An 18,706-nucleotide genomic window follows, 5' to 3' on the forward strand; every position below is an offset into this window, starting at 1 on the left:
ACGGGGTCAGTGGAACCAGAAACAAACTTCCAGGGTCAGATGTTGAGTTCTCAGTCCTATACCCTCTCCATGTCAGACACCCCTTTTTTAAAAAATGAAAACCCCAAAGTTCCTCAATCTAACCACCGCTCTGACATGCAGTAGCCAAAACCACGTTGTCATGACAATCCCCATGTTCCTTCAGCTCTCCATCTTGATTTATTTTTATATCTATTGTATTTTCCCCATTATTATTTGTCCCCCATATACCCCCTCCCCTGCAATTACCACACTGCTGTCCGTGTCCACGGGTCCTTTTTCCTTTGCTCAGTCCCTCCACCCCCTAACTGCCCCCCCACTAGCTGTCATCTGCTCTGCATCTATGAGTCTGCCCCTGTTTTGCCTTTTAGTTTCATTTGTTCATTAGATTCCACATATGTGCGAAGTCATATGGTACTTGTCTTTCTTTGACTGGCTTATTTCACTTAGCATAATGTTCTCCAGGTCTGTCCATACTGTTGCAAAAGGTGAAATTTTCTTTTTTTTTACAGTCGAGTAGAATTCCATTGTGTGACTGTCCACAGTTGTTTTATCCGCTCATCTACTGATGGACACGTGGGCTCCTTCCATGTCTCGGAGAGTGTAAATAGCGCTGCAGTGAACACAGGGGTGCTTATGTTCTTTCACGTTAGTGATTCGGGTTTCTTCGGGTAAATTCCCAGAAGCGGCATCTCTGAATCATGAGGAAGTTCCACTTGTAGCTTTTTGAGATGCTGCCTTCCGCAGTGGCTGCCGCGGTCTGCATTCCTGTGCATCGTGATTCCTCATTCCTGCTGACCCTCCGGCCGCCTGTCGCTCCCTCCTGCTGGTCACTGTCACGGCGACCCCCAAGCTACCCAGCCAGCTTCTCCCGGTTCTTCCCGTCCGTCCGTCCAGCCCGCCTCCCCGCTCGGGGAGCGGCGCTGACAGCTGCGGAGTTCTGCTCCCGGCCCCGCGGTCAGAAGGGAGCGCGAGGGCGGTGGGGCCGGGTCTGGACAGTCTGCGGTCGCGTCCAGGGACGTCCTGGCCCTTCGCTCCCACTCCCACCAGCTCCCCGACTCACGCAGGGCAGCGTCCAGTCATGCGAGCTCCGTCCGTGGTCAGTGCCCTGGACGGGTGCACCTTTTTTATCTTTTATGTCATGTTTTTACTGCACCTTTTCTAGGTTTAGATACACAGTTACTTCCCTTTGTGTTACAGTTGCCTGCAGTTTTCAGTGCAGTAGCGTGCGGTGCGGGGGTGTGGGGGGCGGGCAGGGGGGTGGACCACACACCCCGAGTGGGTGGGGGGAGGTGGGCCGTGCCATCCGTATTTGTGGAAGGGCACTCCTGATGCCCGCCCACTGACGAAACTGAAACCTCCTGATGGTGCATTTCTCAGAATGTGTCCCTGTCCCTAAGTGACTCATGCCTAGTTGTCTGCACCCACCCGCCAAATCTTAGAAGTTTATATGGAGGCCCTCACTGGGTTCAGCCACACCCAGGGAGCCCTCACTGGGGTCAGTCCCCATAGCACTAACACCACATTCCTCTCCAGGCTGTGTCCCTGGAGCAGCCTCTGGGGCAGGATGGGGCGGGGGCGGGCTGCCGCGGAAAGCACAGTCCACAGCCCGAGAGGGGGTGGGGGGCCTCCAGGCGTCCGTCCGGGTCCAGCTTGTGGGCCAAACCAGCGGTGGCGTCCTGCTGACCTTCCCCCACACCTGGTCATGCGAGAGGTTAACTTGAGGGGGAACCGAGTTAGGGGTATGCAGGGGACTTTCTGTGTTCTCTCTGCAACTTCTCTGTAAGTCTAAAAATTACTCCCCAACATATGGTGGCATCAAAATGCTCTGGACAAAGGGAAAAAAATAACAAAATCCCCACCACAGCCCTGACCAGTGTGGCCCAATTGGTTGGGTGTCGTCCCACAAAGCGAAATGTCACGGGGTGAATTCCCGGTCAGGGCACATGCCTGGGTCGCAGCCAGGGCGCATATGAGAGGCGACCCATTGATGCTTCTCTCCCACATCGATGTTTCCCTCCCTTTCCTTCTCCCTCCCTGCCCCTCTCTCTAAAAATAAACTCTTTATTACAAAATTCCTGCTATGCTCTCCCAGAACTCTGTGTCTCCCTTCCCAGTGGAGCCCCTTGGTTGTTCCACATCGATTTTAATTTCCAGGAATTACGCCCGATGCACGCCGGCCCCTCGGCACCCCTTTGTCGACCTCTGTGCACGGCCGGTTACTGGCGTCTGCCCTCGGCTCTCCCCAGTTCCAGGCAGCTTCCTCTTGCTCACCCCTGGAGATGGCTCCTTTGGACCATTCCCGCCCCCGCCCCCAGTGGGCGCCAGGGCACTCCAGCTCAGCTGCACATTGGACCCCCCTGAGGAGCTTTAACAACCCCTGGTGCCTGGTTGCCACCCCCAGAGATCCCGATTTAAGTGGTCTGCGTCATGACCTGGGTTTCTGGGTTTTAAAAACCTCCGCAGGGGATTCAAATGCGCAGCCAAGTCTGAGAACCACTGGTGTCGTCTAACTAAACGCTACTAGTCTTTGAAAAGCCTGGCTGAGCCCAGCCTTCCTTACAGCAGTCCTTCTGTCTTCAACCTTGGGAGCATGGAGGTCACACGGGTTCCCACAGACGCCTGCATTTGCATGACATTCCCACTCTTTACCACCAGGAGGCGCACACTCCTGATTCCCAGGACATTCTGTGAGCCGTACTCCACAGTGAGGGATGGGTTTCTTCTCTGAAAGCAGAAGGCCATGACCTTCAAGGGGGAGTTCACCGCTAGGTGAGAACCACCTCACTGTGCAGCAGCCCCTCAGTGCCAGTGTCTCCTCCTGCTGGGTGGCATTAGCTCTGCGTGCAGCTGGTCCTCCTCTGAGCACATCCCACGCACAGCGGGGTCTTTCAGGGGCCCGCCCGGTGTGGCCTGGACAAAGCCTACTCTCTTGTTGGCACTTAAAGCCAAAGCCAGGTCAAAATCACTTGACCCCACCAACCCACTGCATACTCCAGGGTCCAGGCGGAATCGTGCCTTTGAAATATTGGGCCTGGGGCCTGGTCTCATTTCAGCCCGCGGAGGTTAATGATCCCGACCGAGCGCAGGGAGGCGTGAGGGGTATGTGTGTGTGTTTTATAACGGCAGCGGATGGCCGCTCCCCCAGACTTGCTGGCCTTGAATCTCTGAAGGGTGACAGCTGGGAATCAGTTCCACCAGTTCCCCAGATGACACTGGGGGAGCCGGTCACTGCTGCTGGTCCTTGGGCTCCCCTGTGAGCCGCATCCCCCCAAAACATCAGGGGCTCTGGTTCAGGACTCAGGGTCCCCCAGAGAAACCTGGAATTTACAAGGAAGTCCTGCCCAAGCCCCACCATCTCTGGAGAGCTGGCATCGGAAGTTGCCGTGTGCTGCTGGGCATGTATTCGGGTGGTTGACACACTCCCCAGTGATGCACGTGGGAAGTCCTGGTCTTGGGCAGAGCTTTTCCTCCGAAGGGCCAGCCACTAAATATTTCAGGCTTGCAGGTCTGGCATTGCTCAGCGTTGTCTCCATAGTGTGAAAAAAGTCCTGGATGCTACGTAATGGATGTGCTCGGCTGGGTTCTATGAGTAACACTATTTACAGAAACAGGCAAGAGGCCCGCTTAGCACACGGGCCGAGTCTTGTGCACCCCTGGGAAGACCCCGGGGGTGAGGGGGAATGGACTTCTCACTCGCAGCCACTTAGGTTAGACTCTCTGTGGGTGGTGCCCGGGCACTGGTGCTTGGAAAAGCTCTTCAGGGGCGTTTTCAGTCAGCCGGGATTAAGAACCCCAGCTGCAGAGCGCCATCACCGCATGACTCGTTCTGAAGAGCGGTGTCCTGCTCCGATACAATGTTTAGTCAGCTCCTCGCTTTAAAAAAAAATTTTATTTAAATGGAAGTATCCCAAGAATATTGTACTATGTCTGCCTTGCAAAAATGACGTGTGTTGCAATATGGCCCATGCAGTCAAGTGCATATGTTTTAAATGTACAGCTTGATGAATTTTTAAAAAAAAGATTTCATTTATTTCTTTTTAGAGGGGAAGGGAGGAAGAAAAAGAGGGTGAGAAACATCGATGTGCAAGAGAAACATGTATTGGCTGCCTCTCACGCACACACCCAACTGGGGACCTGCCCTGCAACCCAGGCATGTGCCGGGACCGGGAATCAAACCGGTGACCTTTTGCTTTGGGGGACGACGCCCAACCCACTGAGCTATACCATCAGGGCCAGCTTGGCGAATTTTTACTTTTACTGTTTCCACTCTGCACATATATTGAATCCATGTAATCCATGCTCGGATCAAAAGATAAGACACTCAAACGGCCCCTGTTCCCCTTCCCATCCATAGCCTCCTAACATTTTCTTTGAGGACTAATTTTAAATGTATATTCTCTTGGAATGGGTATCCCCGAAGTCACCAGGTTTCTGACACCTTGTTTGCCCACAGATGTCCTTGCAAGCTTGTTTCACTCCCGGGGGTGAGAGCAAGCACAGGGTGTGACTGGAACTAACTTACTTACTTACTTACTTTCTTTCTTTCTTTCTTTCTTTCTCTCTTTCTCTCTCTCTCTCTCTCTCTCTCTCTCTCTCTCTCTCTCTCTCTCTCTCTCTCTCTCTTTCTCTTTTTCTCTCTTTCTTTCTAGCGGGTAAGGGAGAAAGAAAGAGAAAGAAACATCAATGTGTGGTCGCCTCTCACAGTCCCCCCAAAGGGGACCTGGCCCACAACCCAGGCATGTGCCTTAACTGGGAATCGAACCAGCGACACTTTGGTTCTCAGGCCCACACTCAGTCCACTGAGCTACACCAGCCAGGGTCGACTGGAACTTTCCATGGTGCGTCCCATTGCTATGGCACACTGCGCCCTTGGAGAGGGAGTTCCGCCTGCCCTGCTGACCCGTGTTCTTCAGGAGGCAGGGAGGCCTTTGCAGCAGCGAGCCCAGCGTAGGTAGCAGCAGGCTGCTGCTGGAGCGATCCACCACGCTGCTGTCGGTGCTGCTGGGAAGGAAGCAAGCCCTGGTGGATTCAGACGGCGTGTTTTGGCACAGCAGGCAGCGTGCGCTTCGTGTTTCCACAGAGTCACTTGTCCCCCAGGTCCCACGAAAGCAGCCCCAGCAGCCCCAGCAGCCCCAGCAGCCCCAGCAGCCCCAGAGGAATGCGGCACACCCGCAGGTCTGCGTCTCCGCTGAGGAGGCCCGCGCACAGGACGCCCCCAGCCTTAGAAGGGGCTGCGAGCCAGCAAGCCAGCACGCTCACCATGTCTCCCAGGGGGAGACACCGGCTTTCTTTTCTTCTCATTGTGATGAAAGTTACGCAGCATAAAATGAGCCATTAAAGTATGCGATTCAGTGCTGCTTCGTACACCCACAACGTGGTGCCGCCACCACCTCCACCCGGTCCTAACACATCCCCATCGCCCGCAAACTCCGTGCCCCCTGAGACTCACCCCAGCCCGCCCCTCCTCTCGTTCCCTGCCCCCCCCCCAATCCTCCCGTCTCTGCTGATTTATCTGTCCAGGATGCTCCATAAAAACGGCATCGTACACTCTGTGCCTTCTCGGGTCTGGCTTTTTTCACCCCATGACGTTTCGAGGTACATATGCCTTGCGGCGTGTACCACTGCTTCACAGCTGATGGACATTTGGGTTGTTTCTGCTTTTTGGCTATTATCTTTATACATTTTGGGTATTGACCCCTCATCAGATGTTCTCCCATTCTGTGGGTTGTGTATTAGCAAATCATGCATCTCATAAGGATCTATTGATTAGAATTTTGTATCCAGAATGTATAAAGTGCTCTTACCACTCAACAACAAAAAGACAAACAACTCAATTCAAAACCGGGCAAAGGACTTGAATAAGACCCTCATACAACGAGGATATACAAGTAGCTAATAAGCACATGAAAAGATGTTCAGCATCATTAGTTACTCATGAAATGCAAATCAAAACCACAGTGAGATACTAGTTCAAACCCACTAGGAAGGCTATCATTAAAAAAAAAAAAGAGCCCTGATTGGAGTGTGGCTCAGTGGCTCAGCTGGTTGGGTGTCATCCCACAAAGGGAAATGTCGCCTGTTCCACTCCTGGTCAGGGCACGTGCCCGGGTTGCAGGTTTGGTCCCCGCTTGGGGCGAGAGCAAGAGGCTACCAATCAACCAATTGATGTCCCCCACATCGGTGTTTCTCTCCCTCTCCTTCTCCCTCCCTCGCCCTCTGTCTCCAAAAAAGAAATAATAAAATATTTTTTTAAGAACGTTAAATCCATGTTTAAAAAATTAATGTTGATGATTTCCTCTGCTGCGTAAGAACTTTTTAGTTTGAGGTCGTTCCGTTTGTTTATTTTTCCTTCTGTTTCCCTTGCCTGGGAAGACACCTCTGATAAGATATTGCTATGAGCGACGTCTGAGATTTTGCTGCCTGTGTTTTTTTTTTTTCCTATGATGTTTACGGTTTCAGGTCTAACATTTAAGTTTCTGATCCGGTCTGAATTTATTCTTCTGTGTGGTGTAAGCAGGTGGTTTCGTGTCGTTTTTCTGCACATACCTGCTGGACACAAACCCCTAATCAGTAGTTCCTTATGAGATACATGTTTGCAAACAGTTTTCCCACTTCACAGGCTGTCCTTTTCCTTTCTTGCTCATGGTGTCTTTCCATGCACCAAAGTTTCACATTCTGATGGAGCTCAACTGTCTGTTTGTTGGTTTACTTCTGCTTCCGGTTTTGGCCTCACACCTAAGATGGCATTGCCAGATCCCGGAACGTTGGCGAAGCTGCCCCCTGCCCCAGGGCGGTGTCGGAAACGTCTCCTAACAAAGCTCTTCAGGACCTTTGCTCAGAAGACTGCAGAAACACTGGAATCATCTCCCAACAGACCAGCGTGGGGAGATGGCGGAGACGAGAGGCAGAGATAAAAACAGTCTCCGCGCCAGCCCAAGGGCTGCGGAAGGTCCTGACCACGAGAGCCACAGGCCCCCTTCCCAGCTGAAACCGCCCTGAGCTGGGAGCCCACTTCCTGCAAGCGACCGAGTCCTGAGCAACGGGGTCAGGTACCTCGGTGGTCTTCGGCTCACCTGTGTTCTCGTAAACGCAGTATCAGCAATTGGCTCATAACTGGTGCCAGAGAGGCCACGAAAACACCTGCCGACAAATTCGCTTTGCTCGCTCAGTGCCACACTTGAATTTTCTTCTTTGAGTAAGGTTCCTTACAGGACATCTGAATGTCCTGTCTCAGATGCTCTTCTTCCCTGGCTAGGTCGGTTTTGTGACCCCAACACCCCCACCCCCTGGATACATCCCCTTGATGAGTGTTCTGAGCACCCCTCTACCGTGCGGTCCTGCCCCTGGCTGTGCGTCCGTGCCGAGGTGCCTGAGGATTCCCCCAGAAGGCGACTGCGGTGCGCCCGTCCAGGCCAGACGTTCGACCTTGAAATAAGAAGTAGCAACACTGCTCTGTTTCTGTGCCCTAAGGCCACTGATGAGAAGGATACAGTGTCCAAGAAATGTTCATTTTTAAGAATAATAGCTAATAGCAATCACTAAGGTTGCTTGAAGTGCTTTAGAAGCCAAAAGAGACAAGGAAAAGCTGCTCCCCCCAGACCCCCCGGGAAGGAAGCGGCCCTGCCCACACCTGGACGGCAGCTCGGTGACACTGTCTCCAGACTCCCGACCTCCGGGGCCCGGAGGCAATTCTTCTGTGTTGTTTTAAGCCAGGGGCAGCCGAAGAAACCCAAGATACTATCAGCTGACTGCTCAATTACGCCCTAGGAGCCAAGTGAAGATGAGAAGCCACAACCCCCAAGTCCCCACTCCAGCCATGGGAGGGGGTCAGGGCATGAGGAGGACACCCACAATCTGGAAGTGGCCCCATCACTTCTTTTAGTCACATGGTCCCACCTAATTGCAAGGAAAGAGGGAAATGTCATTGTTTTATTTTTCCCCTAAGTGGCAGTTGCCCCATTCTTTTAGGAGGCTCTATAATTAAAAGGAAAGCAGTCGCCAGCCCAGGAGGTTACTGCATTTCTGCAGGGAGAGACGGCGGTGGCATTAGCCGCAGAGAGGGTGGGTTGACGCAGACAGACGCGCAGCCCTCCGTCGTGGGACTGGAAAGACTGGGGCGGCCCTGCGGGCCAGGGAGGCGAAGAGGCAGCCCCTACACCTGTGGCTCCCAGCATGGGGCTGGCGGGGGTGGGGGGGTCCCGAAGAGCACGCTGCGAAGTGTAAGAATAATGAGCCTGCCTTATCAGAATTGCAGGCCTCCGTACACATGCACTTGCGTCGACAGGTTTCTGTTAAATTAATTAAGGAGAATGTTTTTGTTAAAGGGGTAGAAGAGAAGTTGCTGACGCAGCACCTGGCCGCGCCTGCCCTTTGCCACGCTTTACGCACGGAGACTTCCTTAGGATGTGCTTCCACCCACACCAGGAAAGCGTTGGGGGTTTGTGGGGGGGTGGGGGGCAGGGCAGGGACCCATCACGCCGGCGGAGTCTGCTGTTAGCTGTTAGCTCGGGGGCGTTTGATTATTTACACGCGTGGTAACTGGTCCCTGAGCAACCCAGATCTCTTGGGTCCGGTTTCTGCTTTTTGTTGCTGGTTTCTTCTCTTAACTCCGTTTTATGTTCTCCCACGATAAATGTAGCGCCCACTCCTTACAGAAAAAAGGCAGACACCCCAGAGAAAGGGCAGCAAGGAGGGAGACCACACATAATCCCACCGGCGGAGGCGCCCACCTTGTTAGCATCTGGTTGGACTTCCTCTTAGACTTAACTATACATTTTTACGTATTCTGAATCTTTTTTAAGTGGACACCATAATATAGGCATCTTCACAATTTTGATAGCTTCATCATAGCTTGTGTTGGGCATGTACTATATCTTGTATTTTGTTATCTATACTTTATTCCCTTTTACTGCGCATTTATGAGTGCTATACTTACGAATAAAGTTATTTCTTCATTTAGCATCTCTTCCTCCGAACTGATAACAGAAACAAAAATTCTGGAGACTAGGGTATGAATATTTTAATGGCTTTTCACCCATAATTTGACATTGCTTTCCAAAAGGACCGTATCCTTTTATATTTTAAGGATTGTGTGTGAAATTGAGGTTTTGGGTTTTTGTTTTTTTTTTTCGTTTTTAAAATGTGATATTTACCAGTGGCCCAAGGCACTCAATAAATGTGGGGAAAGGAGAAGCTGTCCCTTGGAGACCAACATGAGAACTAACTTCAAGTCACGGCCGAGCTGACAGAAGGAGAAGTTGGCGTGGACTTGCTCTGTGACTCCCTGTTCGCGCCGCCAGTACACACCCAACAAGCCTCCATCGAAATCAGAGTCACGCGGGCCGTGGGAAGATCCCGGCAGGTTTCCCGCCCGAGGTTCTTCCATCACACCTTATCTCCGCCCTAGCACAAGGTCAAGGTCGTGTCTCGTTACAGAAGAAGACTGTGAAGCTCCGTGGTTTAGCCAAGGTCACAGCCAACTAGCAGCAGAGCTGGGGCCTAAGCCCAGGGCTGGGGCTGCTCTGACCGTATTTATGGAACTGCTGCTCCGTTCAAAACAGCACGCTCAGCACCTGGAGAACAAAGGTGGCAAGGCAAGCTCCGCCCCCCGCCCCCCTCCCCCATCGAGGGAGCTTGCACTTAATAAGGGAGATCAGAGGCACTGGAGGCTCTTTTCTTTAAAAGGTGTGTCCTTCTGCTCAGCCTGCCGTGACCGAGCACCCACGCCGGGTGCTTTAAACAACAGAAATTGACTTTCTCACAGAGCTGCAGGCTCCGAAGTCTAAGGTCAAGGTGTCGGCACGGTTTCTTCTGAGGCCTCTCCTCCTGGTCTGTGGGCAGGTGGCTGCCCTCCTGCCTCCGTGCCCACCCATGACCTCCTGTGACCTCCTCTCTGTGCAGATCTGTGTCCTAATCTCTTCCTATGAGGACACCAGCCACACTGGATCAGGGCCCCTGCGAATGGCCTCATTTAACTTAATCACCTTATTAAAGTCCCTCTCTCCAAGGGCAGTCTCACCCTGAGGTCCCGGGGGGTTAGGCCTTCCACGAGACAGAAGATAACACATTGTATGCGGGAAACGTATTTATACGTTTACGTTGACTGGTAGTAGAGCGCTCGATAAAAACTACCCGCAAACAATGTGATAATAGAGCTGCAAGATCTCCACTCCTCTGTTCTGGAATGAGGCTAATTCTTGACCCTGGCTCTCCGCCAGCTGTGCTCTGTAGTCACCCGGAAGGAGTTTCGGTGACCAGCAGGGCACCCCGCCCCCCGCCCCAAGGGCCTGGGCCGACCAGTCCGTGGGGCCCTGGCACAGCGGCTCTTCACAAGCTCCCTGGTGGTTTGGATGAGCACCCAGGACGGAGACCCCCGTGTAACTGGGATTCTAAAGGGAGACCGGAGCCGCTGGCCTTGTTCTAAACCACCATGTGTGCTGCCTAGCGAACGCCCAGCTCTCTGTATAGGGCACCTCGTCGGGGCAAAACCTCCGCACGGCAGCTCAGCTGCACCTCGACTCCGCCTGTGCCCGTCGGCCGCAGTGCTCTTCTGCTCCTTCGCTCATTAAGACCGTCGTTAGCTGAGGCCTCTGACACACTCGACACCACCACCGTGCGGACGGGGTGAGCCGAGCGATGGCACCCAGAAGGTGTCTGTGCCCTAATCCCTGGAAATGCGAATAGAGATTCTCCTGGATTATCCGCACGGGCTCAATGTACTTGCATGAATGCCTGAACACAGAGAACCTTTCCTAGCAGAAGTCAAACCTAAGGTGGTCAGCATGACAAGGACCCCACAGAGCCACTGCTGCTGTCTTTGCAGAGGGAGCGAGGAGGCCTCCACCCAGGCAGCAGCCTCCGCAAGCCGGGAGACTGGGCAGCTGGCAACAGCCTGAAGCTTTCAGCCTGCGAAGAAGCAGACCCTCAGTTCTACCGCCGCAAGGCATTGGATCCAATCACAACCTGAGTGAGCTAGGAAACCGTCCGCCCCCGCCCCCCGCAGCTCCAAGAAGGGCTGCTGCCTGCAGCCGCTCTGGGGTTGGTTCGATGGGTGAGACCCAGGGTGGACTTCAACCCGCAGAGGAGTGAGATGATACATTTGCGTTGTTTTAAGCCCTACATTCATGATGACTTGTTACCGCAGCGATGGAAAACTAACATAGCTGGACGCTGAAAAGCAAAATAACATTCTCCCTGTTGTCATGGAGCTCAGCGACTCATATTTGCGCAATTGGTAAAAGGAGAAACAAGCCCGGTGTTCGCTAACTCACGTCCTAGGCTCAAGATGGTTCTGAATTCAAGGGCGTTAGGTGATAACATGGGGTCCGGATTCTGCACGTTCGAGGGAAGCTCCCGCGACACGGAGAACAAGGAACCCGTTACCATAGATGGAAGGAAAGGGAAGCTTTCATGGTGAAAATACAGAACGGACGATCATGTGGAATGGGTAGGCAGGCTTCTTATAAAGAAAATCGTAGTCATAACAGCTCCTCAGACTGCAAAGGAATTCCTGTCTTCTCCCACCCTCAGGCCCCCAGTCTGCTTACTTTGAGGATGAAAGCTGGTGGTAAAACCATACCCACCAGGTAAGGAAATGTTAAAACAAAACAACCCACAGTAGTAGGGGGTGTGTCAAAGGGACATGGGAGCCAGCGGGAAGAGCTCCCCGTGGCCAAAGCCGAGACAATATCCATGAGCCCATGTGAACACAAGTAAGCAACTTAATAAATAAATGCTGGTGCAAAGACCAATCTCCCTTGAAGAAGACTTCTTTTTTTTTTTTTTGTAAATATTGTATTTATTTATTCTTAAGGGAAGGGAAGGAGAAAGAAAGGAAGAGAAACATCCGTGTGTGGTTGCCTCTGGCGCACCCCCTACTGGGGACCTGGCCCACAGCCCAGGCATGTGCCCTGATCAGGAATCGAACTGGCGACCTTTCGGTCCACAGGCCGGTGCCCAGTTCACTGAGCCACACCAGCCAGGGCCAAAGCAGGCTTCTTGATAAGTTATGTGGAAGCTCTCTGCCCCCAAGGAGGTGGAGAAACACAGCTCCCCACTCCCGACACGTGGGTGTATGTTGACTTCCTCCAGGGGTGCAGGGTGGGAAACTCTGGGGGGCGGGGTAATTTACACAGTGGAGAAAACTGGCAAATTTTTAGCCACGTGACAGAGGTGTGAGCATCCTCAGGGAACAGGCATGTCGACGGTGAGTCCTCTGACTCGATGTGATGAGAAAAGCACTTCCCTCCATGGCATTCCTCCCCAAAACCTATCGGCCCAGTCCAATCACAAGGAAACACCAGATGCGTCCCACAAAACACCTGGCCAGCACTCTGTATAACGCCCAGGGTCACCCAAAACAAGGAAAGTCTGAGAAGGTGTCACAGGCCGGTGGTGCCTACAGAGACACAATGGCTGAATGTAACCAAGTGTAGTGTCTTGGGTGGGACCCTGCAACAGTAAAAGGACCTTGAGTGAAACAAAGCAAATATGAGTAAAGATGGACTTTAATTAATAATAATGGATGAATATCGGTTTATGAATCGTAACAATGTACCGTTCTCATAGGAGCTGGTGATCACAGGAGAAACTACATGCAGGGCAAATGGGGATTGTCTGCTCCAGGCTCCCAATTTTTCTGTGAGTCCAAACTATTCTAAAATTAAAAGCCTATTTTGTTAGGTGAAAAACAAATCATACCCACCTTACAAACGCTGCTTCCACAGTACCACACGTGTTCTGCAGCGGAAGAAATTTTCTGCATTTCCTGAGCAGAAAAAGGAGCCCTGCCCTGGCTGGCGTAGCTCAGTGGATTGAGCGCGGGCTGCAAACCAAAGCATCGCAGGTTCGATTCCCAGTCAGGGCACATGCCTGGGTTGCAGGCCATGGCCCCCAGCAACCACACATAGATGTTTCTCTCTCTCTCCCTCTCTCTCTCTCTTTCTCCCTCCCTTCCCTCTCTAGAAATAAATAAATAAATCTTTAAAAAAATAAAATGAATTAGGGAATCCCTGCCAGGGTGGTGCAGTCAGTTGGAGTGTCATCCATACACTGAAGGTTGCGAGTTCGATTCCTGGTCAGGGCACATGCCTAGGTTGCAGGTTCACCAGTCAATGTTTCTCTCCCACATAGATGCCTCCCTCTTGCTCTCTTCCTCTCCCTCTCTAAAACAATCCAATAAACATATCTTCAGGTGAGGATAAAAAACAAGTAAGGGAAGAGAGGGGATGGCTTGTGCAGGACACTGCACTGTCACCTTGCTCTCGTGCTGACAGTGCAGTGTGGCAGAAGGAGGGCCCACTTTCGCCAGCCAGAGCCCAGTTTGAACTCCAGCCCACCTCACACAGCCTCGGCGTGAGAACTGGCCCCATCGTCTTGGTCTCTCCTGAGCCCCAGACTCCTCCTCGCTGAATTGGGATCACAGGGCAGGGCTAGAGAGGTTGAAGGGAGGTCACAGGGCCCTGGGGCACACGGCAGAGCACTCAGTGAGGGCCCAGCGCCTCTCCTCCTCACGAGCAGGTTTTCTGAGAACTGCTTCCGTTCTCGCACTAGCCCCCATTTGCCCAGCCCTTTTCCACGTCCCGTCCGCAGGGTGCCTGATGGAGGCCACAGTCACACCCTCATCTTGTGCCCGCCCACCTGACCCGCCTCACCTCTGGTGCCTTCACCTTGGTCATTATGTCCTGCCTGTCTCACTGAGCACTGTTTAAAACTATTTTTAAAATTTTTATATTTTATGAGAATATGTTTGTTGGTTTTAGAGAGAGAAAGGGAGGAAGAGAAAGAGAGAGAAACAATAGTGTGAGAGAGAATCCAATCAGTTGCCTCTCGTATGCACCTTGATCAGAATTCGAACCCACAGCCCTTTGGTGTACAGGACGACGCTCCTACCAACTGAGCCACCTGGGCAGGGCAGCACCGTTTTGAACTTTGAACAGCCATGTGCATGAGCTGAGGTTTGTCACTCTGTCGTCTGCATGTGAGGGTGTCCAGACCAGTAGAGACAGGACACCTGCCCCCTTTGGCTCTGCACAGAAGCATCGGCAGAACGAGGGCAGGGAACACTAGTGAGCACTCACTCGGCCTCCCAGACACTGGGAGGCCTAATCCCATCCGACCCTCACAAAGACATCTGCCCCTGAGGTGCATTCAGTTATTACTCTCGGTTCATACACAACGAGTAGCCACAGACCTCAGAAACGGTGTGCCGGGGGAAGGCAGCCAGTCACCGCAGACTGGGCGTGGTGCGACTTCATTTGTGTGAAAGTCCCGAATGGGCAGATCTCCAGAGGCAGAACACGCACGGTGGGCGCCAGGAGCCGGGGATCGGAGGCAAAGGGGAATGGCTGCTGGCGGGTATGAGGTTTCTGTCTGGTTGGATGAAAACCCGAAGTTAGTGTGGACATGGTTGCTCGATCTTTCCCCTTAAATGGATTGTGCACTTTGAGTGGGTGAGTCATATGGTGTGTGAACTGCATCTCAATGGAGCTATTTTTAGAAATCATATTTAAAACAAAAACAGGCACAGAGAAGTTAGGGAACTTGCCCAAGATCACAGAGCTAGCAAGTGACAGAGCTGGGATTTGAACCAGGCGCGTTGAGACTAGGTCCATACCGGATGCTTCTGGGTCCCTCCTGCCCCATTCGTCTGCCTTGACAAACTCAAGCTGCTCCCCTAGGACTCAGCTCGGCTCTGCCTCTTCCTCAAGGCTTCCTGCCTTCCCAGGCAGCACCCTCGCTCCCTCTCTTGGGCCCTTTCTCTTGGAAAAATGCCTCCTCTAGCTTTTCATAGCGTCTTGTAGGTGCCACTCTGTAGGCTTCTAGGCAAGAGAGGTGGGTCCTTCCTGCCATGTAATCCCAGGCCAACCTCGTGTCTGACACCAGATCCATGTGTCAGGTGCGGACTCCGTGGCAGAGATCACGGGCACAGGCCAGTCCCTTCCTCGAGCACCTTTCCACAAGGGGGGCTCCCGAGTGAAATGGCCCCGTGGGGGCCCCTGTCGTGGGGAACGCTGGGTTCACTGAATTTGACTGCTGAGTCCTTCACACCACCAAGGCCAGAGTGGCCAGGCTGGCTGGCCCCCTCGCAGGCCACAGAGCATCACCCTCTTTTCTGTGATTGCAGCTTGAACCTCATCCCAGACGGCTTTCTCGTGCAGCCCGTGCAGTTGATGAGATAGGAGGCTGGATAAGAAGGTGTGTGATTCTGGAAAAAAACCCATTATTGCCTTTGCAGACCCATCTGCAAGTTCATGACCAAGTAGCAAGCATAAACATTATTCCCTGACATAGCCTTAGAAGTATTAGCCAGAACCCGGCTGAAACTGGACACAGGGAGGAATTGGAAGAAAGATGGGATTTCCGCATAGGAATGATCCAAAGTTTGTAAGTCACGCGAGCGAAGACAGGAAGAAATGCACCAGGAGTCATCGCAGGAGCAGCTCACACTGACCGGCTCTCACGCCGGGCTGGTCCTGTGCGCTGTGCTCGGTCACATCCTCACACTCCGCGCCGCTGTCCGCCCGCTTCGCCCGCGGAGGCGTCAGAGTCTGCGCGCGCCCTGCCCCGCCCCCTCCGCCTCCCGTGGGCACGACTGGGGGTGGTCTGTAATTTCTCTTCCCTGCTTCTCTACGTGTTTTGAATTTCCTACAGTGGACATGTATTATTAGGAGTAACATATTAAATGTTATTGTTAACAATGGTTACTAAAAAACAAACCGAAGAACGTCGCAACTGCTGAACAGAACACTTTTCCAGATGACGGGGCTGCCCTGCACTGGGGACAGTGGGGCCTGCTCACCAGGCACCGCACCGGCCCGAGAGCTGGACTCCGCCAGCCGCAGGGCTCATGCCTAACGCGCCCCAGCTCACATTCAAAGTCATCCGTAAGCGCACTACCTACCTTGCGCGGTGTTCATTCGCAGAGGAATCAGGCCTGGTGGCTCATTTCAGCGGACTCTCAGGTCCAGGCTGCTGACCGGGGTCTTCCAATGAAAACACGCAAATCTGCGCCTAATCCTGCAACTGGGACTCATTCAAAAAGAAAACAAAGATAAGAGCAAAGTGGGTTTCACGGGAGAAAAGCCTCCATGTGCTTGATGACTTCTTGGCAAAGGAAAGACGGGAAGTGTACTTCGGCCCACCGGCGCCTCCGTGGGCCTCCTCCGGGCGGGTCCCGCGACCGCGCCGGCCTGGTGCGGGGTCAGCCTCTCTCGCTGAGGTCCACGGGAAGGGAGGGGCTGAGATCACCGACACCTCAGAGTGTTTGGAGGCTGATAAAGGTGCTGGGTAAGTGGTTTCTCAGATGTTCCGAACGGAAAGCTGTTGAGATCCCATTGTTTTCCATCCGAGGGCCCCCCCCCCCCGACCACGGTCGGGGGTCAGGTGGGAGGGGACCTCTCCCACCTTCCTCTACCTGTGGCGGGTGACCTGCCCTGACCCACGGACGGGCACCGCAGAGGAGACCGCCTGGGCTGCCTTCGCTGGGTGCAGCGCCCGAGGCTCAGGCGGGCGTGAGGAATGTCTGGCCTCGGAGGGGATGTTGGAGAGTGCATGGCCTGCACTTTGGCTCTGGATCTGCTCCTGCTCTCTTCGAGAAAAGGAAGCTTTCTCCGTGTTTAAGTTTTCCATTCCAATTGAGTTTATGTACATGGCTTTCTTTGTGGAGTGTTAAGGAGGTTCCCCAAAGGGCCCGAAATAACTTACCAGAAGGGTGCCCCTGGTCACTGTGGTAGGAGGTGACGCGGCTCAGCCGAGTTCTTCCCTAACAAGAGATGAGAACACGCACCCAGCCGCTGAAACGCCTCTGGCGTGAAGGGGCCACTCCACAGGTGCTGGAGGTGCAGGGCGGGCCTCGGGGCACAGGCCGCCTGCAGGCCTCGCACAGATGGCCCGAGTTTGCTGGGACCAGGGCAGCCGTGGGGCAGACGGGCGGACAAGCCAGGTGGTGCCTGGAGGTAGAACCGTGTTACGCAGGAGGAGGAAGTTCGGTCTGAGAGTCGTGAGAAGTGACCGGAATGTGGATGAGAACAGATGGGTTGGGGGCGGGCGCACGGCTGAGCGTCGAGGAGGATGGTCGTACGCACTCCATCCCTGGCCTGTGTCTCCTCACTCCATCCAAAGCCGAGCAGGCGGACGGTCCCTGATCGGTTTGCAGGCCTCCTGTTTGCCCGTCACAGAGCTTTGCTTCTGCTCCGTGGTCCCCATGCAGCAGGACACTCCTAAGTGGGAACGGGAGGGGATGTCATCCCCTCCCCAGTGTCCAGCAGAGTTGGGTGAAGGCTCCAGGCTGGACTGGGGAAGAGGCCACAGACAGGGAGGGTGCTCTCCTCTTGCTCCCCTCATCCTGGGCCCAATGGGAGGGTGGTGCGCGCTGCAGGCCCAGGCGGCCCTTAGGCACCACTCGGGACGGCGGAAGGCTACCACCAGCTAGGTCGGTGAAGTCACAAGGCTACACCTTCATGAGTGATTCCATGCGTGCTGCTCTGGCTCAGACAGACAACGAAAGAGAAAAACGAGAACAAAGCCCCAGCCACAAAGTAGCAAAACAGACAGTGGGAGTAGTTTGTTCACAGGACACATTGCAGGTCACGGAGCAAGCAGTTCCGCGAGTTCTTCTGATTCATATTTCTTCCTTTCGTGTTCGTGCTCATTTAAACAGAGCCAAAGTAAACACACAAAAATGTGGTGCACTCACTCCTGGCCTTTGGATTCCTTTCTCCTGGCTGCAGAGGGTCAGCGGCTCCCTCGTCCCACGTGCCTCTTCCTGCCCCGGCTCCCCTGCAGCGCACAGTGCTCCCAGGCCTGTTTAGAAACGATGCGCTGGCAACAAACACAAGGAAACTGTTCATTCCTGAAAATGGAGGAGTGACATGAGCTGCTGAAACGTGAGCCGTGTAACTGCCTGTCAGCTGCGTGTTTGCCACGTTACAGCTGCGAGAGTTGGAATTCATTTTCCCGCGAGGCGGCCGGGCACAGGGTATTGAGCTGCTTCCACCCACAACTGTGCATTTAAAAAGCCTGTAGCTTCTCATGATTGGAAACTGACTTCACAGTCCGCCTGGCCTGCGGTTTGTCTGTTCGTGTGGGGGCTGGATGACTTCTGCCTGCGTGCAGCTCATCCTCTGGCCCGGGTCTTTTGGGGTCATTTCCCTGCTGGCCAGCACCCGTGACAGGAAGTGAAAGATTTTACTTATATTTACTTTTATTTCATGTATAAAAGAACCTGAAAGTCAAAGCCATTCATTTGACTTATTTGTAGTTTTTAGTCCGTGTTATTTTTTTCCCAGAATAGAAATATCATTATTATTGTTTTCTGTTTATGAAAGTAATTATACGCTCATTGTAAAAAAAAAATTCTTAACCATTCAGAAATAATCAAGCGTAAAGTTCCATTACGAGTCCTACTGCCCGGAAGTAACTACTACTGTTTTGTCTATTCACACGTGCATAATTGATTTTGATTTTCTGATGGCGTCATACAGCCATTGAATTTTGTAACATTTTTCTTTTCACAAAGTGCTGATGATGTGCTCAAGTGTCTAGCCTGGCACCTGGCTCTGCGTCAGGGCCCGGGAAGTAATGAGATGTATTAAAATAAGACCTGGGGGTTGTCTTTGCCTTTCATGTTCCTGTCGCCTGTTTGCCACGGGTAATGGGAGTTCATATAAAGTGTCAACGAACAGAG

General features: G+C 53.1%; 1 protein-coding gene across 1 annotated transcript in view; it reads left to right on the plus strand.

Moving 5' to 3' along the window:
- The window catches only part of KCNK13 (potassium two pore domain channel subfamily K member 13), a 58,839-nt gene that overhangs the window by 25,606 nt on the left and 14,527 nt on the right, over nt 1–18,706 (plus strand). The window lies entirely within an intron of this gene.

The sequence above is a fragment of the Phyllostomus hastatus genome, unplaced genomic scaffold (assembly GCF_019186645.2).
Source record: "Phyllostomus hastatus isolate PE091 unplaced genomic scaffold, TTU_PhHast_1.1 phas_scaffold_501, whole genome shotgun sequence".
Lineage (NCBI taxonomy): Eukaryota > Metazoa > Chordata > Mammalia > Chiroptera > Phyllostomidae > Phyllostomus > Phyllostomus hastatus.